The sequence below is a fragment of the Falco rusticolus genome, chromosome 4, assembly GCF_015220075.1.
Source record: "Falco rusticolus isolate bFalRus1 chromosome 4, bFalRus1.pri, whole genome shotgun sequence".
Taxonomy (NCBI): domain Eukaryota; kingdom Metazoa; phylum Chordata; class Aves; order Falconiformes; family Falconidae; genus Falco; species Falco rusticolus.
Genome location: NC_051190.1, coordinates 67,330,947 through 67,357,541, shown reverse-complemented (window position 1 = coordinate 67,357,541; position 26,595 = coordinate 67,330,947). Strand labels below are relative to the sequence as shown.

The 26,595-nt window shown below is 47.3% G+C and overlaps 1 protein-coding gene across 7 annotated transcripts in view; it reads left to right on the top strand.

The window, feature by feature from the left end:
* JCAD (junctional cadherin 5 associated) overlaps positions 1-26,595 on the top strand; it is a 66,546-nt gene that overhangs the window by 16,100 nt on the left and 23,851 nt on the right. For 2 of the 7 annotated variants that reach the window (XM_037384803.1, XM_037384798.1), the window contains exon 1: positions 17,500-17,602. The exons of 1 other annotated variant lie outside the window; for it this stretch is intronic. The gene's annotated coding sequence lies outside the window, so the exon portion shown is untranslated. Of the gene's footprint in view, positions 1-17,499; positions 17,603-18,220; positions 18,282-25,097; positions 25,463-26,595 lie in introns of those variants that run through there. 4 more of the 7 variants (XM_037384799.1, XM_037384801.1, XM_037384804.1 and 1 more) reach the window with 4 other exon arrangements.

The window sequence follows — 26,595 nt, the reverse complement described above, 5'->3', positions numbered from 1 at the left end:
AGCTTCCCAAGTCCCTCTTCATGCATCAATGTCCCTGGGAGCATCTGGGTACAAGTGCAAAGCTGTGGACCTGAAAGCAGGGTTACACAGCTCAGTGCTTCATGAGGACCAATACAATCTTTAATTTATTACTCCAGACCATAGTCATATACTGTGCTGGAGGTAGCTTTTCTGTACAAAAGTATGAAACAAGGGGTGTACAGAGCCTCAGTAACCGCTCAGTGCCAGATGTCTATTATCTCATCACATACATATGCTGCACAGCGATGCCGGCAGTAATACTTTCCTTCACTACCACAGAGACATGCCTGGTACCACCAGTTTGCACCGACATAAATAACAACCTGTCCAAGCATCTTCCCAACAAGAGCTGGAGGAGGGGGGAGCGACATATGTTCCAGATGGAAATACAGCCAGAGGTTGTGCCCTCGGTAACTTCAAGTTGTATAATTTTATCTCAATGCCACCTGAGTGGGAGTGATTCCTCCACAAACTGCATCGTATTTGCCTGCTTGCACACTTACTTTTTTATGAAAGTAGGAGGGCTGGTAATAGGGATGGTGACAAAACTACTGCAGAGCAGCTGAGACCCCCCAGTATATCAAAAAAAACATTAACTTGCTACATGGTTCCCCCTTGACAGATGAGGCATGTACTCTGCTTTAAAGTCATGCAAATCTCTGACTTCTGAAGAATAAATCCTAATTTACTCCCACACTGAATGAGTGGAAAATGCTGAAGTTGGATTTTGGATCAGTGGTACGGGTCTCAACTCTCCAGGTTTTGTGGACTCTCAACTTGAAATCATCTTTTAACTGCATATTGGGCCACCATGGAAAATTGTGTGATCCAGCTATGTTTCCAGCTCATCTAGAAGGAATGATTAAGGACAGGCTGAAGAGATATTGACAGAACGGGGATGGAGAACTAAGTGATGCCTGCCCACAGAGGGACAAACTCATAGCACTCTCCCAAATTGTGGGTGGTCTATTGCGCATCATTCTAGTCAATGAGAACATTACACTCATACATGCAAACCTAATTTGAAAAACCATTATTCAAACTGAACAATGAATGTATTGTAACCTCATCATTCGCACACACTGAGCCTCAGCCATCCGTTTTTCTCCAGTACATAGTAGCCTCTTCAAAATCCTGCAATTTGATTTAAAAAAAAAAGAATGCCGTGGGCGTAAAGTTAGCTTAGAAGTACACAGACCACTGATGACTCTGTTCTCATCCACACAGAGCATAAGGCAACCAGATGATTTATTTTTATTGGCACTGCAGGCAGATAAGCTTCCACTATTATGAAGGAGAGAAGTGCTGGCTGGCCCGGGCTGTCAGTCAGAGCACGCCCAGCAGAAAGACTACAACCCCCAATTCAATAATTACAACCTCCTCAAGGACATATTGCGGAGGCAGGCCAAGATCCCTGCTTCTCCCATTGCACGCAGAAATAACCAGGAGTGGTTCTAGTCAATGAAGGACTGGGACTGTTGTTGATTTTTGTAAATGTTGTAGCATGTCATGGGACATCACAGCTACGCTGCAACTGAGTCAAAATGTCAAACTTAAAATAAGAACTAAACACTGAGGCTGAAAAATAGAAATCCTCTATAAAGGTGTTGAGACCTGGTGCCACAAACCCCCCTCCCAGACTTTGGCAAGGCAAGGGCAAGGTAGAAGCTCTGCTTGGAGAGCTGCAGTCCTGGGGGCTCACCAGCTCCCAGGGAGGCTCATCAGCTTCTCCTTCTCTCAGGCAGGCTCAGCTCCATGTGCCCCCCCTGACAGTGCTTGTCAAACCTCTTTGCAACTCCCCACAGCCTGGCCTGCTGCCCACCTTGACTGCCTCACTGCTGTGCTTCACCTCCCGCCTGCCACGGGCAGGGAGAGCAGCCTGACACTGTCCTCATTTTCCCCCTGCGACCACTTCAGCAGGGCTTTCCAGTGTGCGGAGCTCACCGTAACACATCTTTTCCCTTTGGCTGTAGCTCTCCTGGTTTCTACAAAACAAACATTTCGTCATCACCTGGATCTGGAATTAAGTGGACAAACTTTTGATGGATATTCCCACTCTTGTTGGATTGTGGCTCCAGATCCTACCCTTCCCTTGAAGGAGACCTTGATTATCATGCAAATGACATTTTCACCCCATTCCTCTGAGATCTCAAGTGGGAAATGAAATTTTTTAAAATTAAAAATTGCTAGAGAATTCTAGCAAGTAAAATGACTATAAATACAAAGGGATGATCAGGCATGAACATCAATGATATTAACGGCCCTGCAGAATTGCTCCATAGCTTTAAATTTCAGTGTTGCAGGTCTGTGTGCCTCCACAATTGTACTCACACTTCTTAGACAGTAGCATCATATTTTGTATCCCCTTCAGCTGAGGATGAAACAAGGTAGCTCTCCTGCAGCTTCAAGGCCAACAATGAAAAAATCGTAAAGAGTAAATCATAGCTCTATATACACATGCATGTTTTGGGCATGTCTGACAGCATCTGCAGTGGGGAGAGGAACTAGTTGAAGTTTTGTGACTTAAAAACGTTCTTCCCAAAATAAGGGGCTTTGTCATTGTTTTCTTAAGTCACTTGTTGCAGGAAAATGTTGCTTTTGAACAAGTTTTTCTCCAATGGGTTTAAAAAACAATATCTGTACTTGAAGTTTCCAATTTCTGAAAAACAAAATACCTTGAGACATTTGAATTTCATTTGTCAGTGTCTGGTACCAGGTACCTAACAACTTGAAAAATATCAAGGAGAGTTGTTCCTGTTTGTTGTTTTCCCCTTGTTTGTCCCTCTGCCTTTACCCCCAAAGCCTTTGCAGTTGTCCAGGTGCCTCCTGCCTTTCCTGCATGCCTTGCTGAAGCAGTTCACCGGAGCGGCACCAGGAGCACAACACCAGCGACCCTCTGGCACAGCCTGCATTTTGGAGAGGGATGAGCATCCTCCCGTGCCAGCTGTGCAGGGGAGCAGCTGCACCCTGGATCACCCATGGGCACTGATGGGCCTCCCCAGCTCAGCCCCTTCAGGGGGTGCTGTGTCCAAGGGCTGCTTCTACATTCTTTCTCATCCCTGTTTTGTAGCCAGAGCTTAGCAAAGGTCTGAGTTTCCTTTAGCTGGCAGCTGGGCGTGCTTGGTGCTTTCTGCTGCTGGTATTGAAGATCAGGCCTCAGAGGGCAATGTGCTTCCCACGATGAAATCTCGTTGGAAATAGTAAAGATCTGAGGGCTCCCTCAGCCAGAAAATCAGATCCGGCTTACCTGAATGTCAGGTCATCTGGGCTGGAGTTAATAAACAGCTCGGGACAGAAATGGACAAATAGTGATGGATTTGCTCGTAGGAGCCTGTGAGGTTGCTTTTCTGCAGGGTATGGCTCTTCATGATGCCCTGGCCACTGCTTTATGGCTCCTGCTGCCCTCCCCAGCAGCCAGCACTTGCCTGGGCAAAGGGCAGCTGGTGCTGGGGACGGATCCATCTCACTGTAAGTCCCAAGCCCATGGGGACTTCATGGCCTTGAAACATCTCCCCATCAGGACTGGGAGAAAGTGGTTGGCAGTCACATGCTGCCAGAGGCAGATGGACAGACCACAACCTCACCAGCCTCCTCTTGGTGGGAAATGCAGCTAAAACATCTAACTGGTTATTTGTACCTGCAGTCAGCAGGCCAGGTCCCGCTGCTGCTGGGCTGCCAAGTACTGGGGACAGCAAACTGTCTTGTGCTCCCAGGGTCATCCTACCCACATCCCTAACCACATGGGCAAAGTCCTTACTTCTGCCTCCACCCCAGAAATGTCTGTAGAGGTGGGAAAAGGTGGATTCTGCTAGGAAACCTTGGCATATGGTAGCTCTGAATATGCCAAACTGCTCGAAGAGACAAGTCCCTTCTCTGACTGTATGCCCACCTCCCCAGAGAACCTCACACATCTGCTTTCCCTGGGCGCGTGCTGCCCAGTACGGGGTCTGAGCACCCCCATGCTGAGCTCAGGGTTTCTTTCTCACATGGGAGAAGGGAGCGGACCCCCACACGTGTTGTGGGTTAGTTCTAGGACTGCCTGCGCAGGCAGGGCTGTGCCCAAACTGTCAGGAAGCCATGCAGTGAGAATACCTCGCTTTGAAAGAGGGGACAGGGACAAAGGCGAAAAATGCAGAAAACACGCTGAAAATATGCCTCCTGGTTACCATGGCTGTAATCCTCCTCCTAACCCCGCACTGCCACAGCTGAAAGAAAAAGAGTAGCTGGTTCAAGGCAGCCAGGAGCTCTGCCACGGGGATGCCGAGGATACATGGGGAGGTGGCAGCTGTTGTGAGGTGCTCCTCCTGACAGGCACTCGTTAGGGCAGTGCTCCTTCCCATGAATGTTTCAGGGCCCTGGCATGCCTGGATTTGGACCCTTTCTGCTGCCAAGGCATGAGTCCCCCCAAAGCAGGGACCCCCCAGCTGCACCCTCCACCCCGCTCCTTTTGGGCATCACACAATGAAGCAGGTGCATTGGGAAGGGACCTCTGGAGGTCACCGTGGGACTCAGGTCACCAGCCCTTATTCTGTTTGCCCACCTCCTTCTAGTCAAAGATGAGATTGTTCCCTTCAGCTGCCAGGGGCTGAAAAAAATATGACTCAGATCTGATTTTGTACCACTGCAGTTGGATTTTCTGTCCTGTGCAGAGGAAACAATGAAAGGTGAAATCCCTGTAGGGAAAGATTTGCGAGATTCTGTGGGAAACTGGTATTACAGATAATTGTTTCCTGCTGAGGGGATCTAACAGAACTTTGCAGAAAAGCTGCCCTTTTCAGCAATATCCACTGCAGTGTACCTAAGCACACAAGTCTCTCTCTAACATAAATATGCTCCACTGCATGTTTTCCTGCTGCACCTGAAATCTAGTATTGGTTAATTCCACCAGGATTTCCTTTCAAAGACACACACCATAGTGTAAATGATAAACTTGTCAAATCGCAAATGAGGAGAAATGGTGGGTGCTTTGGCCTCTGGAGCACAAAGACTTGGATCCTTAATGGAAGCTGTTGAGACTTACCTGTTGAAAATGTGTAGGGAAAATTTATTGACTATCAGAACAAAATCTTCCCTCTTAAGCAGACTCATACTGCCAGAAGGCACCAACCTTATTTCACAACATTTGGATGAGCATAAAAAAGACACTTACGAGCAGCTCCTTTTTTGTATCTGGTTCCCAGTATTTTGAGAATATGTCCTTTATTTCTCCCTGTTGAAGGTACCCTGTTACAGTAAGTCATCATTAATATATTAATAAATATGACAGTTGATGTAATACTAGCTTTTACCATTTGTATACATTCATGGATATGTTTGTACGCATCAAAAAAATATCCATTTTTTTCTGTAAGCCAAGACACCTTTGGCAAGCTACTCTGAGCTGCAATAGTGTTAACAGTTGTTGGGAGAGTGAGTCCTCAGACAAGCTCCCCTCTTCACTCTTCCACTGAACTTACCAGAGTCGACTAATGGCACATGCTGGATTGGATATTGCTGTCCACTGCACGAAGCTCCCTTGCTCAGCTGCCTCTGACAGCTCTGAACTTGAAGCAACAGAGACTTGACCAAGACAAAAGAAAGCTTCTGCTTACAATTATTACGACAAGAACAAAACCAAGAGCAGTGTGACTGTTTTATTAATAGCGTGCTTTGCTGCTCCCAACATTTGCAAAATCTGTGTATCTGGCTCTCCAAGAATATTACTACTTGGACCTATTTCATATGAATTGTGAAGGATGAAGACATTCCTGAAAGCTCACTTGCCAGCTCTGCTGCTCTGCCAGCACCAGTAATTTGAGAAGGAAGCATGGTCCCTTCGAAACATGGATCGGAGCATGGCTGGAGGACGGGGCCCAACCAGATGCATATGCATGGACAGATTTACAGAAGATTCATTTTCCATCTTACAGTAGCCCTCAGTCTTCCCTCTTCTGCTGCTCTTTCCTGCTGAGGATGCATGTAGGCAGAGAAGACACCAAATCTCATCTTTGAAATAATTTCAGAAACATGCCTCCTCCTGAAGAGGAGCCAGCAACAGAAGGTTGGAGCTGGAAGGAGCTCAGATCTCATGTTTTCCTTACATGTCTCAGTAATAGCTTTATGAAAAATCGAAGCATTTTTGCAGGACTGAAAGGTGCTGATGGTACCTGGTTTAACATGATAAACCTTGCTTGCCATCCCAAATCTACTGGCTATCAGATCAGCTCATCTGTTATGTTGGTGTAGTGGCTGCCTGACATCATCAGGAGTGAATGTGTTACATCGATTAAGCCTTTTACAGTCCAGCATGGATTTAGGTAAACTGCAGTAACTGAAGGGCTTAATGAGAAAAACAGCTTGCACGTGTAGAGCCCTACCTGAGACATATATTTGAAAAGTACAAGTATCTGTTACACGGACCTCTAACTGCTTTATCAGACAAGAGGAGAAAACTGGCAAAGCTTAATGTTCTCATGGCAAGACACATGAATGCAGTTGAAAGATGCCTGTCAGATCACCCAAACAGACGGCCAGGCGGTGGGAAGGGGTGTTTCCACCCCAGCTAATGAGTTCCCTGCACACGTGTCTCAGCTCATCATTGGTACCCCAAGAACTTCCTGGGAAGTAATTGGCTTTTTTGGGAGTAAGGTGAATATAAGGTGTAGTAGAAAAGAAACGACACTCTCTGGTGCTCCCTGTAAATCACTGGACTTCAATAACCAGATTTCTGTAACTATTTTGAACTCTTGTCTTGAGCAAAGGGGCACATGAACAGGTATACTCTGCAATGTAGTAGAAGAGAAACTTTACGCCATGTTAGTAATGAGTTTAAGCTGTTCTCATGCAGCTTTATTGATGGGTGGCAGCATGAGTGGCTCTGAGCCTGGCATCCCATGACCCACCCAGCTTCCACACACACAGCAGCTGCCAGACTGTGGAGTCCACCTGGCTCCACCAGTCCCTGTCAGACCATCAGTAGCAAGGGCAGCGGAAGCGGGAACATCTGTTTTCTGTGATACGTATGTCCATTGCTTCTACCCTGGACCCTTCTTAGAGAGTGGGAGGAGTGCTACATGGGGGAAAATGTGCTCAAGCCAGGCTAGTGGTAGCCTCTTCCCTCATCAGCATCGTCATCCTTGTGCCATAGTCATCGCGACTCTGGCTGCAGAGAGCCAGCCAGCAGCAACCCCTTCCATGGTGGTTATACCAAGGAGGAAGAGCAGCACCAGACACGGTCTGAGCAAGAGCACCTGCAGCTGCTGAATTCAGAGCCCAGGGCACAGTCACAGAGCATCTGAGTGATGCCAAACACAGCCACCTTTCCTGCAGGGCTGGATGGCAGAGAGGCGGGAGGCAGGCTCCGGCAGCCAAGCCCAGCTAAGCTGGAAGCACCTAAAGTCACCCCATTGTGGAAGTCTGGGTTTTTTAAGAGACTCTGGGAAGGGGCATACAAAAGGGGGAACCTAAGTCCTTAGGCAGCTGTGAATGGCTGTCTTGGATTTAGGCACCTAAGTGCTTTTTTGGACTTCATCCCAAACACTTCATTGAGTGAGTGTTGCATTAACAACAGCCCAGTCGGAGGATAAGCAGCAACAGAAATGCTCCAAGCTGCTCTTTCAGTGCATCCTAGGATGTGAACAAATGATCACTGCAGAAACAGCTGTACTGGGTTATGGTGTCATTACCCCTAGCTGTTTCCTTCATCATTTCTACAAGGAAACACCCCCCAGCAGAACTTTCCTCACTGGCTTCGCTGCAAAGCCATCAGCCTAGTGCACTCCAGAAACCTAGCCAGGCTAGTACCACTGGGTTGGTGTGGAAAGGGATTCGCATCTCTCACTATCCCTGCATCTGACACTGTTAAAGAGGAAGATGGCTCCTGGCGGGTAGAGGAGGACAGCATCTTAAAGCAGTATTGTTATTTCTGTGATGATTATTTGCCTTTCCTTAAATATGGAGTGGCCACTTGTAAGGACCTGAGCTATGCACTGAGCTTTGCAACTCACTTTTCAGCTTCTTTTCTGAGATGGTTTGTGGTACTGCTCATGACCACTAAGCTCATGTTGAACAGAAGGCAAACCGAGGCTCTTCTAGAAATGATGGGAATTAAGGGGTAAGGCTGTGTGTGCCATTTTTCACTTAGGCGAGCGTACTCTGACTTGGGAGGATACACAGTCTCAGGTGAACGCTGCCTGCAGGGCACAACAAAAGGCAGAGCTGAAGTAAGAAGACTCATTTCTGTTTTAACTTTCTCCTTGGAGCCGATGCAGCTTGGCTTCTCTGATGTTGCCTGGCTGGCTATAAGCTGCATGTGCAGGGGAGGTTTAACCTCCTTTCAAACCACAGTTCATTCGGAGGCTGGCTGGCTGCTTTTCTCCCAGAGCCTTCCCCAGGACAGGCAAGGCACTCAGAACAGTTTGAATGAAGGATCTCCTCCTAGGTTCAAGTCTTCCTGAGGTGAAAGCAGGTCTTGTGAGGCCCCACCCCATCTGGACAGAGGGGTGTGGGACCCCCAGAGCAGGGACTTTCCTGTGAGGATGGCTGGGCTTAGGCAGGGTAGCAATACGATTAAAGAGTGCATGGTATAAATGTGTCGCAGCATCCTGGTCTTTAAACAGCCTGCCTCCTAAGGAGAGCCTGCACGGCACTTCTGCATCACAGCGCTGCAATATGTCCAAATATCAAGGGTGAAGCTTGAGCCAGTGAAAGAAAAGATGGGATAAATTAAGGCTTCCATGGTGGCTGTTCCTGATCCAAAGCACAGAAAATACGACAAGGTACAGGTGTAATTTCCACTGGTGAGTCAGGGGCTGCATAAATTGCATAAAAGGTGGCCTCAGAACAAGATAACCTAGTAAAATGCATATGGATGCCTTCTGATTAATCTGAATGAAGCTTTGCCTAAAAACAGTCTCCTATTATTTTGATGCTTGGTTCCATTTTCTCTCTGGTCCTGGAATGAAGGAAGGAAACGGAAGAATTCAACTTTACAAGAAAAGCATTTTAGTATGAAGAAAAGCTTTTTAGTATGAGAGCTTTAATTTTTCTACCTTCCAAGCAGGATTTCTTTGTAACACCAGTATCAACTTCTTCAAGATAATTAAAATATTTCAATGACTTTCAAACCCAAATACAGTCCCTGCAGACCTGCAAACCTTTATGGTGCAGGCTGACATTCTGGTGTTGGTGCTGTAATCCTTTGCATAGCTGCTCTAACTTAAAAGGTTATTGAGCAAAACTGTGTTTCTCTAATGCTGCTCAGATAACCTCTTGGCAAAAGTACTCTTCCAAAAAAGTGTCTGCCCTCCAATCCCTCCACAAGCAATTCCAATGGAGAACAGGTCAGAAATGGGGATGACAGCAGTATCTGCAGAAGTGCATAACCTGCTGTAAATTAATCTGAGAGCAAGTAAGAGTTAAATTCAAGACTAAAATGTATGTGCATAAGGCAAGTTTATTACTGTGGGGCTAAAGACACAACCCCACTCACTCCTCTAAACCTGTCCACCAGTGGGTGTGGGGGAAGGAAAGAAGCTTGGCAAGCATGACTCTGTGCAACAGGGATGCTCTGCACAGCTATATTTTTCTTTTTTTGAATCCCCACTTGAAGCAGAGGAGTATCTGTACCACCCCCACAGATAACAGCACGCTCCCTGTGTGATTTCATAGCTTTAAGTCAGGCATTTGGAAAAGATTTTTTCTATGAAGAATGGATTTGAGTCATAATCCCTTGACCCCCTGGCCCATTCAAGACGGCCGTGACATGTCATTGCTCTCTGATAATGATTCTCCACACTGCCTCTGCCTCCTCCCGTGGCGGTGAGCGGGGGGCGGGTGCACGTCCCTGGCCTTACTCCAGAGCTCTGGGATCTGTGTAATCTCCAGTGTCAAGATGTGTTTGGATACGGAAAGCCGCGACACTCTGGTATGTATCAGATAGATAACAGGAGCATCCCTTCGCCCGAGGAGACAGATGCCTGGTGCTGGGTGTTGAGCCGCTGAGGGCCTGTCCCTCTGTGGGCTTTCTGCCTGCTCTTTAACCCTGGATGACAGCCACATCTTCAAGGGGCTATTCTTTGGAGGATAAACATAGTATTTCTGGTTCAAAAATTACAAGCCATTCTCACATTTTTTCTCTTTAACAGAGAAGGACTGTAATCTCAGCTTTTTGGGTGAGGCTTTTGGTGGGAACGCGCTGGCATGAAGGGGTCTTGCAAACTCTTGTTGCACTTTTTGAGTACTCCTGTTACAGACAAGACTTTCTTCATGCTCTGCCCTTGCTACCGGGCTCAACTTCTCTCATGAAAAAACTCAAACAACCTACTATAGATAGTTGTCTTCCCTTGATTTCATAAAACCACCTCATGCAGACCTACGGGAGGGAGGGAGTGTGTCAGAAAGGACAGCGCTGCCTTCTGAAACATACGATTTAAAAATCAATGTTACCACAGAAAAAGCCAAAATTGGTGAGTTAAACTTGAATAGCTATTACTTCAGTCTTTATGGAACTAATAAGAAATACGCTACAGAGCATTTATAAAAGCAGCTTTTTTACTGTGTGCTGTGGTCGGTTTTGTATTAAAACGCACCATTTCAGTGATGGTCCCTTCTCCCTTGTGTGAACCTGCGCTCCGTGGGGAAGGGCTTGCTGTAGAGGCTCCAGCACTAGCAGCACCCAAAGCCACACCGTTCAAAGCATGGTCAGCGCTGTGGGAAGGGTGGTCACTCAAAGGCATTTATCTCCTGCTTCTGAAGACAAGCAAGAGGACTATCATGCCAATAGCTGGCCCACAGCCTAGAGCTGCCGGCCTGACTGCCCGCCCCGCTGCGTGCCGCTGCCTGCGTGCACAGGTCCCTCAGCATCTCCGTGCCTCTCTAAACGGCAGCGACCAAGGCTGGGGGAAGGGGGTAACCTGCTCCAGGGCAGGTTTCCTTCACTTTCCCAGTAACTATGGTCTGGCCAAAGCTTGGAAGAGTGTAATCCCTCTAAGCTCTATTTCTTCATATTTACTGCTGTAATGTATAGGTTCTTTTGCCATTGGTATATGTTTTTGTTTGTTCCTTACAAACCTCAGGGCTTCAGTTGTATCGTACAGCAGTGACTTTCACAGCCTACTTGTATCAGTGAAAATAAATAAGAATCCTTTTATCAGTACTGTATTTGCCATCTTACAGGGAATTTTTTATACATATACATTCAGGAAAGGGAGGAGACATTCCCAAACCACCTCTCCTGTTTCTACATTACTTCACATACCTTTATCACCCTGGCCTCGTGCACCTCCTCCCCCAGGTGCCCTGCTATTTCAGATGCTATTCTCTCAGATAAAGCTGCTCAGCCTACTCTGTGTGTGTGCAGATTAAATCTTCTATATTGCTAAGCATATGTTTGCAGCTGTTTTGAAGATGAAGTTGCTTTCCTTTTTTTTCAGAGTAGATTTGCAATTGGTTTCATGAAAAGGGCAAAGATTTTTTTTAGCTAATGCCTGTGGGCAACCTAAATTTGTTCTTATCCTTCACTGTAACTCCAACAGGTCAGTGTCTGAACTTGCCAAGTACATCTGGAGTCACAGTTGGATGGTACTGAGCTGTAGCGAGAAATTTGGTGGGAGGACAGGGTGCATCCTCCTGCTTGACTAGACCTGATATCACAGCTATCAGGCATGACCTGATGGGCCTGCTGAGTGTTGGCTGGGAGTCACTGAGCACTCACAGGTAATGGCAAAGTGGGCATTTCCCTGGAGATCATCAACATCTTGTGGTAATACATGACATCTGACCAGGGCCTGCTCTTCTTTTACCTTATTTGAAGTGTGTTTTCTACCAGCACTAGTCCACACAGTGATGTTAATGAGACCCACAGCTCTTGCTAACCCCTGCTTTTTGAATAGAGAAATCAGGCTAAAACCTTGCCTGTGCTTGGAAAAAGACCTTTTCCCAGCTGCACACCTCTCAGCCGTGACCCCACCTCCCAGTGTCTGAGACTTCACTCCCTAATGAGTGAAGCCCACATCACTAGCAGGAATGACAACGTGGCAGTCACAGCTCAGCCTCCAGAGGTACCCTCCTGGAGATCAATGGGGCTACAATATCTGTGCTGTACTGCTTGTGTACCCTTGTACATAATGCATCAAATCTATATTACTTAATAAAGTCAATGTAGGGATTAGCCTTCTTTAGAGTGGCAAGCATCCAAATTTTAAACTAGGAAAATAGGATAGATCCAACATCAATATGCTCTGCTACTGGGCAACTATTCCTCTTTCATCTTCCCCTACCTTTGGGGATGACTCTCTCCCTCCCCAGGCTCGACACCTTGCTGGGAGGCCAGCTAGGGCTCCTAACCCTTCTAGAGAGCTTTTCAACGGAGCGACTGTACAAATATTTTGGTCAGGAAACTCTCCTGAAAAATGAGGCCTAACTGTTCTGTTCCTCAGCTGGGTGACGGGGCTAATTACTGTGATAACTTCCCATCTCTCTCCTGGGTGTTATGATGAGAAACTCATTAATATTTGCTGAGCATCCTGAGCCAAGTCCTTGAGTGAAAGAGCTGTAAGGATTATTTTAACAATATTTAGCACTTCAAAAGTTTTGGAAGCACTACTTAATTTTCCCAAACGTAAACCAGCTAAATTCTGATGGCTAATTTGTGTGCCACACCTCTTAGCCTTTTTGGCAGTCTTCACAATGTTCGGGAACACACAGGGTATGGGTGTACACTTCCTCTGTGGTAACTAGTCTTATTTTTTAGCGCTTTTTTCTCATTTTTTCCTCCCTCCAGCACACATTCACATGTCATACTTTAGGACTCTGAGGTATATCCAGCAGACGTGATAGCTGAGTCTTTACATCTAAAGGAAAATATTCTCCATCAGTGCACCATTACTCCTCCCCATCAGCCTGTGGTCCAACACCTTGCACAGACACCGATTGTTGTGTATTAAATTGTCCTTGCAGAATGGTCACCACCCGGCACCGTGAACTATTTCCCTCTATTCAATACACACCCATCCCATCTGCTTCTTTGGGATGCTTAGGAAGTGATAAAGTAGTTCAAGAACTGAATCCCCAAATACCAGGTCAAAATACAGCCAAAGAAGCACCAAAGAACTGGCAAATGAAAACGCCCCCTCTCCCCAGCAATGCTTAGTGTTTCCCTTGATGTAGCAATAAAATATCTGAAGCTCCTCTGTTCCAAACTAAAAAGAGGTGCCAATTCTATAAACAGGTGATTACTGGCAGGATGGGTAATGTGACATGTTTTCTTGCAAAAGGGTAATAGCTGTTTTGTTTATGACTAGCATCTGTTCTAAGAAAGTTTAATATATCATGGCTGTAACATGCCATATAGGACGGACAAGAGGAAAAAATAAGCATGGATTTAATAGCACATCTGTGGCTAGTTAGTTATGGTAAACTTCAGGTATGTGGTGATTTCAGTGTATGTTCCTAAATACATTCCCGGCAACTGGATCTAAGACAAAAACTGTTACAGTCTTTCAGGGAATAATCAATGCACCTAGTCACTTCAAACCACACCAAATTATGAAGAAATCTGATTGATTTCAATGTAAAAACTGCTAATGTAGGATCACCGCTGGAAATGAGGCTCCAAGCCTTGCAACAACCTGTGTAGGAATGGCAAGAAAGCTTTGGCCCCGAGCAGCAACACTGACAATGGGATGTAAAACATAAACAGTGGACTCAGGGAGGTTTTGAGGCCAGAAAGAATTATAAAAGCATAAAGGAGTAATAACTTGCACTGAGCAGAGCAGGACTTCCCAGTCACTCATCACAGCAATGGCACGCAGCAGTGCTGCTGCTGAAGAGCTGGCTGGTGTGCAGCATGCCTGTGTGTTTTTCCTTTTCCCTTCCCTGTGCATTAATTCATCTGTATTTCTCCCATCTGGCCTGTCTCTCATGTTTGTGTGTTCCTGTTTTCCACGATTTGTGTCCATAACGGCCACTCACGCAGACTTGCAGGCGCTGCGCCGTGTCTCCCGAGGAGCTGGGCCCTGGCGTTCCCTTCTTGCCCAGGCACACAGTCTCGCTCTACCGTGTCCTGTGGGAGGCTGATCTGAACCTGACCGCTGTGGCACAGGGAACGGCTCTACTGCTTGCTGGGTTTGTGCAGCCCCTCTGTGCTCCTGTCCAGATACCCACCTTTGCCTCATACAGCCACCACCAGCTTTTCATTCATGGCTTCTTTGCCCTTCTCCTTGCTCCCTGCAAGCCATGCAAAGCAGTGGGGCAATAACAGCTCTCTCTGTTGTCCCGTCATGTCCCCCTGCCCCATCACACCGATTTTCACCCACCTCAGGAGTCCTCTGTAGCAGACCAGAGGCTTTATCACTCTTTTCTCTTCTGCAAACCCCATCTGTACATTCCTCTCACAGCCATATGTAGTTCTTCCAGACTTTTTGAGGCTGAAGCTCTGAACTGAAGAATGTGTGACTATGGTCCCTTTCTCAGAAAGAGCCAGGAGAGGGAGATCTCAGGTGGCTGCAGGACTGTGGGCTTTGCAGGGGAGCAATCAATGCTCTATCAATTGTGAACTTTTACTCTGACCATCAAAAAGCAAAATCGTTTTCCTGCCGCCTCTGTTTTTCTTCATCTTTGCCCTTCTCCTGGCAGTCACAGTCTGCATGGCAGTAGCTACCTGAGACCACAACCCCATTTACCTGGACACTGAGTTAAGGCAAAACCAGAAGCAACATCTGCCCAAAGACTTTGCCTTCTAACAGGCAGAGGACAAGACACAGCAGGAGCAAAGGGAGTCCCTAAAAGCCTTGCTGCTGCTGAGGAGCACAGCACTCAGGCTTCCCAAACAACAGACTGATGGCTTCATGCACTACACCAGCCCCCTGGGCAATCCTGCTTGGACACAATTTGGGGCTGCCAGCTGACATCGGTCATTGTGAATCCAGCCCAGGACATCCCTCAGATTGTCTCAAAAATCAGGCAATTTGCTTTCTGGTGTCTGACTGTGGAGCTGTGTTCAGCTTGGGTTTTCAGGCTTTGCTCTTTAACAGGAGAGCTAGAAGCACAGGTGGCAGTTTTCTTTTTTTAGGAGGAAAGCTCTGTTTCTCAACTCAAGGTCATTTGACTTCACTCAGGGGAAATCTTCAGTGACTGCAGGTCTCCAAACAAATTTGCAGAAGTGCCTTCTTCCAAGGGCTGCACCTCCCTTTGCAGCCTATGAAGTGTTCTCAGAAGAGGTGTAACAAAAAATACCCCCAGGTGCAGAGAGGCAGCTCTGAGGTGTGCTGTCCTCTATGCTTTTATTGTACTCTCTGCAGGCTGTGACCTCCTGAAGACAAAAAGTTGTCCCTTCCCTTCACCTTGACGTTGTTCAGTAAATGATCCAGATTTCCTTTGCTGGAGTGGCAGCTCCAGCCTGTGCCGTCCCTCTTCCCAAACCCTAAAGCCAGTGCCGCAGCAACTTCCCCAACAGCAAACTGAGAGCTCCAGCAGCAAGGACCTGCTCAGTGCGGTGCATTGTAACTGCCCAACAGGGAGAAAAAACTTTTTGGCTCAGGAAGGAGGGCTGTAAACAGGACTCTCTCCTACAACCAAGGAGAGAAAACAGCTTAGAGCTGCAGCCATGCAGATGAGAAAATCATCCTGGAATTTTTTTCATACAAGACAGTAGAGACAGGTATTTAAAAAACCCACAACTCCCAATTTGCCTGTCAGACTCAAGATATTAAAATAATAAACTAACTTGTGCCAGCACGGTTTCCTTGATGGAAACCCATGTTATCGTCACACCCACAAGGAGCTGCTCTGTGACAAACCCTAAACTTTCTACCGATTCACTGTGTCAGGTACAAGGCTTTACCATGGGAAAATATGGGAGTTTCCCAACCAGCAAAGCCATGGAGAACTCTGCAGGTGCCCTGCAGGGACAGGGTGTAAGGTGTCTGCACGGGGTCCTGCTGGAGGTCCCCTTGCCACCAGTGGCATTGCTCTTGGTGGATGGTTCATTTGTCAGCAGCTGCAGGCTCAGAGCTTCACTGCTGGAAGACAAAAGGAGATGTCCATAGTAAAGCAGGTCAATGACAATTACTCCCAGCACCCTACAAAATCGGGGCACCAGGAAACCTGTATATGGTTCTGGGCTCTCCTGCAGACTTCTTTGTGACCTTGGACTCATCACGTAACTTCACTGCCCTTGTTTTCCCGCTATTAAGTAGAGCACGTACTGAACAGGACTCAATTTATGAACATGTGTAAAGCACTGCCTAGGGTAAAAGTCAATTAAGACATAGTCAGCAGCTGATGGACGCAAGCAATTACTGAAGTAAATGATTCACAAACACACTTTTTCAAGAGTGTCATTAAACCAAAACAGATTTGCAAATCATTCACCTGTTTCTAGAGGCTGAATAAATCACAGGGAGGGGAGACATGGGGAAGCAGCCACCCAGCAAGGCTTCAAAAATGTTTGCAGATGTCATAGAGAAAACCATGGAGAGGACAAGCCCTTTAGGCACGCAACTGGGTGCCAGCGGGCACAGCGAGTTTCAAAAGGGTATCCTCTGGTCCCTCTCCATCCTTGATGGACTCCAGTCTTCCCTTCTGCAGATTTTCCTTGTGCTGAGCAATTTGATGTCTGTCTTCTCAGCTGAGCCATGGACTGAGCTCAGCTGCAGCGAGAGAGAGGAGGAGGTAGGTGCCTGTTCAACTTTACATATAAAACAACCTGCCTCATGTAAGGGCATATTGCTGGCAGACCTGGCGCTGCCGGGGCAGGCTCCTGGCTCAGGCCCTTCTGGGTTACCTCTCTGGAAGGATGCAGTGCCTCTGGACACGTCCTCGACTCGGCTTTGCTGTGAAGCGCCCAGGGAACAGACTCTGTGACGGGTGGGCTTTGGTCCCTGAAGCTAACCAGGGCTCGCCTTTTTTAGCTTGCAAGTGCCTCACCCACGCTTCACCGATAGTGCAGGACATCAGCTCCCCAGCGCACAAGGCAACGTGTTTACAGGGATGGGTTCAAGGAGGATCGGTGGATCCCGGGCTGGGAAGCCAGCGTGTAACGCCTGCGAGGGCTGCTGCCTGCGAGGGCTGCTGCCTGCGAGGGCTGCTGCCTGCGAGGGCTGCTGCCTGCGGCTTGCTAAGGGCAAAGCAGCGCTTCCCCGTGCCGTGAGCACGGCTCCGCGGGTGGGGATCTGATGCGCTGCTGCCCCGGGAGCCGCCCCGGCCCCACGGTGCTGGGGACCCTGCGGAGCGACGCGGGCACCGTGCCGCGGCCACCCGGGCCGTGCCAGGGCTGCTCTGCGCGGGGCCGGGGCGGGTGCAGCGGGAAAGCAAAACCAAAAAAACAGGGCAAAAAATGAACAAAAAAAATTCAAAAAGGGGAGGCGGGGGGGAGGCAGGGAAAACCTATTCTGCAACGTCTCCCCGGTGGAGCGACCAGCGCTACCCGGCCGGGATGCGCCGAGCCCGCGGGCGGGGCGGGGGGGCGGGACGGGACGGGACGGGACTGGGGGGGCGGGACCGGCCCCCGCCCCGCCGCGGGCTGGCGCCTCCCGGCTGCCGCGGCCGCTGAGCGCGGCGGCCCCAGCCGCCACCGAGGGTCCTGCGGCGGCCGCCCGGAGAGGTGAGTGCCGGCGGGGCGCGGCGGGGGCGGCGGGCGGGCGGCGGGGCTCGGCGGGGCTCGGCGGTGTCCCGGGGCGGGCGGCAGATGCGCGGCACCGGGGGGTTCCCATCGCCGCTCCGTGCGCTTTGCACCTGCTCGCTGCTCTCGCCCCCGTCGCCCATCGCTCCCGAGGGCTCTCCGGGCCGTCCCCAGCCCCGCGCAGGGCCCGCTCCCCTGGGGACCCCTGGGCGGCCGCCCGGGCAGGGTGGTGGCTGCCGCTCCCGGGAGCCGCTCACCTTCACTGCCGCTGCCGCCCACCGCCGTGTGGCACCGGGGTCGGGAACACCAGCTGCCGCCCCTCCTGGTATTTATTCTCATTCTGGGATTTACAGAGTGGTCAAGTAGATCTTGTGGGTTATTTCCTTTTTCGTGGTTGTTTGAAGCCGTGTACTGTTGCAAAGGAGACAAAAAAAAAAAAAAAAGCACCGTTATGTCAGAAGGAGATCTGTGCTGTTATGTCACTTCATAATTGCCTCAGAATTACAAATTATGGCCTTAGTCTGCTGCTGGATCTGTGCCAAAGGACTCTTGCATCTATTAAGGGTTTTGAATTTTTTTTTTCCCTTTCTTTTTTGTCAGGAGTCGAGAATAATGGCTTTTTAGTGGCCCGGACCCTACATGTTAAGTTACTCCAGCATCTGTAAGTGAAAATGCAATGTAACTGTTCTGAGTAGTCAGTCTGATCCACACAGTCAAGTCATTAAATCTTGGTTAGTGACAATGAGAATTGTGTCCTGCCGAAAAGTATTCAGCTATATTTCTTTGCATGGGCTGAAGCATTTTCTCTTTGTTGCTTTGGAAGTTCGAATTCTGCCCAGAAACACTGTTGCTGTTTGTGGGTAACAGACACATGGAAAATAGCAACTTTCCAGCTTCATATAAAGAATATCAGACTAACGACAGAGAAGGGCTCTGCAGTTCAGAGATGCAGCCACTGTGAGAGCCCCGAACTTGTGCCAGTGCTTAGTTTGTAATCACAGAGGCTAGATCTGCCCTACCCTGCTATGCTCTTGCAGTCCTACCACTCACCATGGTACCACTTGGAGGAAAAAAATTGTGATCCTGCTAGCTATCCCCTTTGCCAAGGATGCAAAGTCCACGGGAGGTCAAGGTGGGCTTCTGCCATGGGGTACAGAAGCTGGGCAGGGCTGTCTCTCCTGAGGCAGGATGCTCTCCTAAGCAGTGCCATCGGGGCATGTCATAATACCAACTAAAATACCAATTTAGTGTGTTGTTTCAAAGGCTGGGCCCACTTCTGCATCCTCCATTCCTATGGTAATGTTCAGGATTTCTCCATGCTGCAACATGTATTTGCCAGCTCTTGGAAAAGACGGATTGTTCCGTCTGCCGGGCTGTGTGTATCAAGTGGCATATTACAGTAGTATATTGTTCTTTAGATGCATAATTTCACTGGCCTCTTATGACCTAAAAAGCACACAGAAAATAAACAAGGGCATATTGTTCAGTGGGAAGGATGCAGAAAATTCTTCTGCCTTAGCTGTTAGTCAGGGAAAGATTACATTTAAGTGTTTCTCCTGACTGTCAGAGAAATGCCATGGCACATGTGAGCTTGGGTTTTGCCAAGCAGGCTTTATTTCTGAACTTCTCAGTCACCTTGGAATTAGTTACGAGTGCGTAGCAAAGTCCTGCCCAAATCTCCTCTTCTAATTAATTTGGCCAGAGGCCATCCTAATTAACCTTGAGGGAGTTCAGGGGTGGGAGAGCTTGGTATGAAGCAATTGTTTTCTTCTAATTTGCTGTTCACAATGTGTTGACCAAGCCACGAGCTGCATCTCTAAAATCCTCTGGGTCTCTTGCTGAAGCCATTACACTGGTTTATTTGTTTTTTAACAGATGTTGTTTTGCACTTCTTGAGTGGAAAGGGTTATCTCACTTTCTGCAACCTTGTTATTGTGCTTTGTTTCAAGAGCTAGTGGTCTCAGGCTTGCTGGGGAAGCTTACTCACCAGTTCCAGCTATGAAGGAAGGGGTTGGTCAGCCTTTCAGCCGTCTTGCTGTGATCTTAAGGTCTCCGTGTGAACTGGTGGCATCTTTTCACATCTACCTAGAGATAACTCCGAGTTCTCTTGGTACTGGCAGTGCTTGTAGAAAAGCAAAATCAGCAGCAGCCTGTTTGTCGCCCAAGTGTATTACAGTTAGGCTATTAATAGCATCTGTCAGCCATAACTTGGACCATCTCAAATGATGGGGCAAGGGAAGGGGTTTTGAAATCTGAGCTAGTCAAAAAAAAAAAACGAAAAAAAACTATAAAGGCTGAGTTCTGCTTTTTGAAAGTGCTGAGGGCACCCTGCAAGTCCCCATGTGTGTGACAAAGGGGGAAAAATTAACAGGCATTTCTGAAATTTTAGGATGGTCCCTCTTTCCCTGTCACGATGATGGCTGCTCACCTTGTTGGGTCAGGGGGCTGATCCGTGCTCAGAAGCTGGGTCACCTTTCTTTCGTCAGCCTGGGTTTACCTTATGGGTAGGCAGCACTACCCAGCACATGCAGTGCCTCAGCAGCACGGTGGCACTCGCATGTAGGCTTCTCGAGCATCTGTCTTATTTTTTTCTGCACTAATGCATATAAATGCTACTTTGGCATTTATTTTCTGGTAGAGCAAGGGGCTGGGGGGGAAATCCTGCTGAGACTACAAGGCAGGACACACAGATGCAAGAAAGGAAGATCAAAGGCATCTATAATACAGGAAGAAGCAGAGGGTCAATCCAGAAGAAAGGGCATTTGATTATACATACAAGGGTAATATAAAAGGGATAACAACACAGGAGAGGATGGTAGTGTCTGAAAATGAGTAAACAAACAGATGTGTCAGACTATGCTGAGAATTTATTTACTCCAGCAGACACAATCCTTATCTCTTTGAAAGAGGAGAAGACCACACCAACCTTGGAACGCCTCCACTCCCAGCCACGGTTGTGAGCGGGAGAGCGGGAGAAAGTGTTTGTTTATGGATCTCTCCTCCGTGATCCTGGCCTGATGGGCTGGCCTGTCCTGCTGTGATTAGTAGGATGTTAATGTGTGTAATCCTTTTGATCACGGAGCCCTGGCTCTATAAGTCATGTCACTGTCACCTCAGAGAAGTTCAACTATGTGATAGATCCTTTATTAAAAATTTGTACTTTGAAAGATTTAATACGGTTCTTGTTGAGATCCTTTTTTTTTTTTTTTTTTTTTTTGGTTTGTACAGATGGAGAGCTTTTCTGTTAAAAAAAATGCAAACAATACTAATGATCCATGTAGTCCCAGCATTGGAGTACCTTATTAGCACTTTGCCCATAGGTATTTTAGCTGAGATGATCAGCTCTTAACATTTTGATTTTAAGGTATGAGCAACGAATGTGATCCCATGTGCTTTGTTCCACCAGAGTGGATTTTTCCATACTGAAGTGTTGTAAACAGCATAGAAACATTTGTCGCAGTCCTAAAAAATACTGTCTTCTGCAGTTCCTTTTTGGGAGGGAAAGAGTTGGCTAATTACGCTTTGTTTAATAAATGTACTATTTTTTTCTCCTGTTGTGACAAACAAAAGCTGTCATTTGAGGAAATACACCATATGCTGCCAATTGGTGTAAGGACTGGTTATATCTGGAGCACAGAGTAGCAGTGAGTGCTCTTTAACAATTGCTCCTTCTCTGAAAAATATCTGGGCTGTTTTCAGTGGAGTAACGTGCTGCTCTGTCATCGGTGAAGCAAGCTGTTGATATTTTGAAAACCAGCTAATATGAACAGTGGTATCTGTGCGTGCACGGATGTTTCCTCTCTCCTTTTATGCATTTGCTTCTATTTGGATGCTTATGAGCCTCAGCAAATCAGTGCTCAGTCAGGGCTGGGTTGGTCCATGGCATATTTAAAAATCAACCGTATTTCAGATGCAAACTCCCATCCATGAAGTCAGACACGTATTTCAGCATTGTGTGAACCCAGTGCTCAAACACCCACATTACTTAAATCAAAACAAAAAATCTAGCGCTCTACCATTTTTTCTTCATAAATCTGAGAAGGCAAACTTTGAAATACAACCTGAAACCTACTAACAAACAGGCTGGCAGTGCCTGGAGAGCAGCTGTCACTCATTAAGGTCTCCCCCAGGAGATGCTCTGCACTCTCTCTCATGCCACAGCGGGTTTGCTGATGCATCTGCACTGGTGAGATACAAGACAGGAATAACTACCTACTGAGAGTTAAATAAACTCTTTAAGACTTTCTCCTCTTCTCCTCCCCACTTCCTAATTTTATGGGAGACACGTCATATCATTAATTTATTCTCTGGCACAGTTCCTCAGTGATTCCAGTGAGGACTTTTTGCTCAAGGAATGCAAAGAGGATGTGAGCTGTAATTTTCACTCTGTGTGAATCTCTGTGTTAGAGAAAAAATGTGAACACTCCTGCCCACAGGTAATGAGGGTTAAACACAAAAGCCCCCAGATTTATTTTTAATTTCTGTGATATGAATGGGAGAGACTGACCTGGGAAGACATGTGAGGCCAACATAAATTTGGCTTATCTTCCAGTAATGACTTTGGCACGTCTTTGTCCCATCTAGTCAGCAGAGATGATTATGCATTTAGCACTAGCAGATTTGTAGCCCTCAGTATGGTGTTGGCTGTAATGGGAACTTTCTTGAAGCTTTGCCTGGTGCATGTCTGTGATCTGATATGGGTCCTTTGGTCAGGACCCCGTTCTCGTGCCTCTACTCTGCTCATTTACTGCCTCTTCTCTGCTTGGGATCCCTCAACATGTAGTGTGTCTCCGTCTCCTTACCCCTCCCATGCCTGGAGGAGAAGCAAAGTTTCTGTTTGGACTGAGTGGTCCTTGCCACCTCCCCAGGCCTGCCTGCCCTTGGCACCCCCTGACTCTTCCCTTCAATGCAGACGATGTCAGGGAAGGTGGGGGTAAGGCAGGTCATTGGTGGCATTTTGTGATAAAGTGATTGTTCTACTTTAGACTGTTGTAGCAGGGGAAAAAGCCACACTTAATTCGAGTGAGGTGGCTATTTGTAAGACTGGGAATCTTACAAATAAGAGGAGTTTTGCTTTTCTTGGAAATGTGTGGGGTATGCCAACAAAACAATACTGTTTTGGGGGGGAGGGAGAGGAGGAATGTCAAAATGTTTAGTTTCCATCCCAAATCCCTTTGTTCTGAGGCAGGATCTGCTGCACCTCCACCATTCCTGATAGATCTTCATTTAGCCTATCCTTGAAAACCTGTATTGATGGAGATTTGTAGCCTCCCAGCGTAACCAGTGGTTAACTATCATCATGGCTAGACAGTTCTTCCTAATATCTAACCTAAATCTCCCTTGCTGTATGCTAAACCAGTACCTTCAGTTTTCCACATCCACAGGGAGCAGGACGGGATTATCACTGCCTTTTAGCAACCTGGCATATTTAAAACTTGTTATCATCTGTCATTCTCTCACCCTCATTTCTCCTCCCTTTTCCTTCAGCTAAACAAGCCCACTTCTTGTACCTTCTTCTCCAGGGGTCACACTCCCTAAACTTTTTTATCATTCTTGTAAGGAAGTGGCAGGGAGCAGCATCTTGCTTGAGGTAGGGCCCAAAACTGGGTATAGGGCTGAGAGGAGTAAAGAGCTTGATACATGATGCTCCTCTTAGTATACCTCTAAGCATATTCACCTGTGTGTACCAAGCCCTGCACTACTCATGATGTCTTCTCTCTTTGCGGCTCCAGTCCCCTGGAGAATCTTTTGCCATACCACTCCATTTTGCACATTTGCATTGCATCCTTCTTCTTCAACGTGGTGCTTTACTCCTGCCTGTATTTAATCTCAGTCATTCATTTCAGACTGAGTCTCTAATTTATTAAGATGTTATTCTAATTGCAATCCCTGAAAATGCTTGCAGCACTCCCTACAGATTTGTAATTGTAATCTTTATTTTAATTTACAAGGCATTAATGGAAATACCGGATAGAGCAAGACCCCAGGCACAGGCTTTATGTGTCTTTTCAGGTCGACATTGAATTTACTAACTATCCCTTGAACACAAATTCCAAACATTTGTATACCCACCTAGAGTAAATTATACCTAAATTGTATTCACCTGGTTTGCATATAAGACTATCACATGCATCCATCAAAAACTTTCCTCATTCCAGCGTGCGACTTCTACTGTTTTTTCCTCCTTGGTCAGTATGCTCCCAACTTGTCACAGAAGAAAATTAAACTGATTTCATCAAAAAGAAAGTTAAATTGATTAGACTTAATTTGTTCTTGACAAGTCTGTGTTTTCTGATTTTTCCTAACTTTATCATGTGGGAGTGGATGCAGCTGCAGTGTGGGGTGGGAAGCAAGGGGATGGAAACACCACTGCTCCTCGTGGATCGCACACTTGTTCCTCCCGCTCCGTGATAAATCAACACCTGTTATAAGTATTTGCAAGGGGGTTGAATAATAATTTGTCTGAGTCGGTATCAAAGCCAGGCTGTTTGTTCTACGATACCTCAGATCTGTCTCCTTGCCCCTTTTGTTTGAAGTTAGATAATATGTTTGCCCTTCACCCATCCTTTGAGAATTTCTAGGAGGAATTTACTCATGGCTTGGAGGCTGCCCGGGCTAGTTCCCTACTGCTTCTTTACTCCTAGCCCACGCTTAATTAAGCCCTGCCGAGCTGAATACATCCAACTTACATTAATATTCTCTAATTCTCTCTTTTTCTTGTGTTCTAGGCTATCTTTGCATTAAATATCTAATATTTGATCATAGTGAACATTATTGTTGAAGGCTCTTCAAGCACATAAATTTTATCTTTCCAATGGAGCGTGTGTCTGGAAGCCAGTGAATGTGGTGGTGGTTGTTTCTGCAGTGGAGGGCAGGGGATGGCATGCTGGGGCAACTGCACGCACAGCACCCCAGCAGCCTGTTGTTTACAGTCCCATCTGACTTTATTGTCCCAAAAGAGATGAAATGATCAAGGTAAAAGCCTCATTTAATGTGTTTATTTCTTATGAGCTGTCTCATATGCACATATGCAAAACCAGAGTGAGAAAACAGGAGCAATTACAATGACCAAAGACTTATTCTTCTGGGGTGTAGCTGAGGGTTATATTTAGACTGAGAGAGTAGTACCATCTAGTATTAAAACTGCTACTACAAGAGCCTGTTTTCCATTGCTGTAGTCTGTCGGGCTTTTATCATTTGATCTGAGACTTTCAGGTTGTGTCTCTCTCTCAGGCTAAATTTATTCTAATATTGTCAGCTAAACCAATTCAACCATTTCCAAGAAAAACTAGGGGGGAGGAGGGAGGAGAGAAGGAATGTTGTTTTGCCCACATTAAAAAGGGGAAAGAAAAGAAATCCTCCAGCTGTTTGACTGAGAGCTGCAGTGCCATCATGTTCAGGAACAGGATCTATGGTGACAAGGCTCAGAGAAATCTGCACATGTTCTCGGCAGGCTCGTCTCTCTTTCTAGCTCCTCCGTTTTCTGAAGATTTTCCCCTCCCATCCATCAGCACCCCCCAGCCTCTCGTGCTGAGCAGCCCACTTGTGACCCAGCCCTGCACAGAGATGGCGCTTGTGCCCTAACCACTCCAACGGATGGACGAGCAGAGCACGCCTGCATGCCCCCGGCGTGGTGCCCCCTGCCCAGGGCTGCAGTGGTGGAGATGGATTGTCCCCCTAATGATGGCTCCTGCTTTTTCCAGGTACCGGTGAGACAGGGTCTCAGATCTGGGAGCAGAGACAAGGCACAAAGGTCCTTCTGCTGGAAATGCAGACGGGACAGAAGCTGGTCATCAGGAGGAGAAGGAGGAAATTGGGGTGATGGCTGCGAACCAAGGACTGGTCGGGAGAAGCTGCAAGGGGTGCAGGATGGCAGGGCGGGCTGGCTAGCCATGGTGGTGGGCTGTGTGGGAAGAGCGGCTAGACTGGTGGGGCCAGGAGATGGGAAGGCAGGGAAGAGATGCTGGGAGGTGGCAGGAAGGACAGGTGGGTGTGGGAAGTGGAAAATGAAGGCACCAGGGTGCATGGTGGTGAGGTGTTAACAGGGGTGGGAGGGATACAGGGCTGCCTGGACAAAAGTGTTGGTGCTGGATTAGATTGGCAGGGGGATAGAGGAAAGTGCGGTAGGCAGATTACTGCAACCAGTTTTTTTGGCTCGTCCCATGTCTTCACTGTGTGGACAGCTGACTTGCCACAGTTAGGTTGATGTGCAGAGGCACTATGTTCTTGCAGCAGTTGCTTTGGACATACCTAGTTCATTTTTAAGACTAAATGCTATAAAAAATCAAGTTGTAGGCACTTCAGACTGGGAGCCTAGAATGGAGAGGCTTGTTTTCACTTTAGTCTGCCTGCATAAATACTTTTGTCTGGCACAGGTCTGATATGAAATGGGAATAATGTCACCCAGACACAAGCGAAGATAAGCTAGTTTAATGTGTGACCCACCTAGATAATACACTTTGTAATTCAGATGCCTGTCTTCAGTGCAGTGTTTGGGTAGCTGCTGTAGATAAAGCCCAGGAAGACTAGCATCACCTAGCCTGCACATCAATGAGGCAGGAGTCCTGCAGAATTCAGTAGCCTGAAGTCATGTAATTACAGACCACAATTGTGCATCCAAGCAGGGTGCCTTGATTTTTGCGATTCATGATGTTTGTATGCTTCATTTTGCAATATGAATCATGTTCCTTTGATGTTTTCTTTTCTGTAAAGTTGTACCGAATCGCTTACAAAACCATCCTAAATAGTTCTGCAGAGGTGGGCAGGGCAAATCCTGTGCAAGAACTTCAGGAGTGGTATTCAAACGGTTAAAGGGTTGCCACCTTCCATTTTATCTCAAGCAACAGAGGGCAGGAGAGATGCAACAGAGAGCAGCCAGGGCCAAACTCTCTGTCACTGCTGGTATCCCACCCAATATGTGGATGCTGTGCCAGGACGCTCTCTGGAACCAGGGCTAAAGGAAGGAGCATGCTGAT